The following is a 280-nucleotide window of genomic DNA, read 5'->3' as shown; positions in this document are numbered from 1 at the left end:
CTTCAGAGAACCCCAAAAGAACCCCCCACCAGACTGTTACTGCCAGGTTGGGAATCCCAAAATGCCCCCAACAAGAGCCCCCAGCAGCCAGAAACCACCCCAAGGGGACCCCTCTCTGGGAATTCAGTCCCCCACTGCCTGCCTCGGACCCCTGCCTGCCCTCCAGCAGGATATGGCATGCCATTTGCCTGGGACCCCCCCCCCCCCTCCAGCTGGACCACCTGATGCTTTACAGCAGGACCCCTCACACTGCTTGTCTGGCATCCCTTGACCTCACGCC

This window comes from Caretta caretta, chromosome 28, assembly GCF_965140235.1.
Source record: "Caretta caretta isolate rCarCar2 chromosome 28, rCarCar1.hap1, whole genome shotgun sequence".
NCBI classification, from domain to species: domain Eukaryota; kingdom Metazoa; phylum Chordata; order Testudines; family Cheloniidae; genus Caretta; species Caretta caretta.
Note: the sequence above shows the minus strand (reverse complement) of the source record.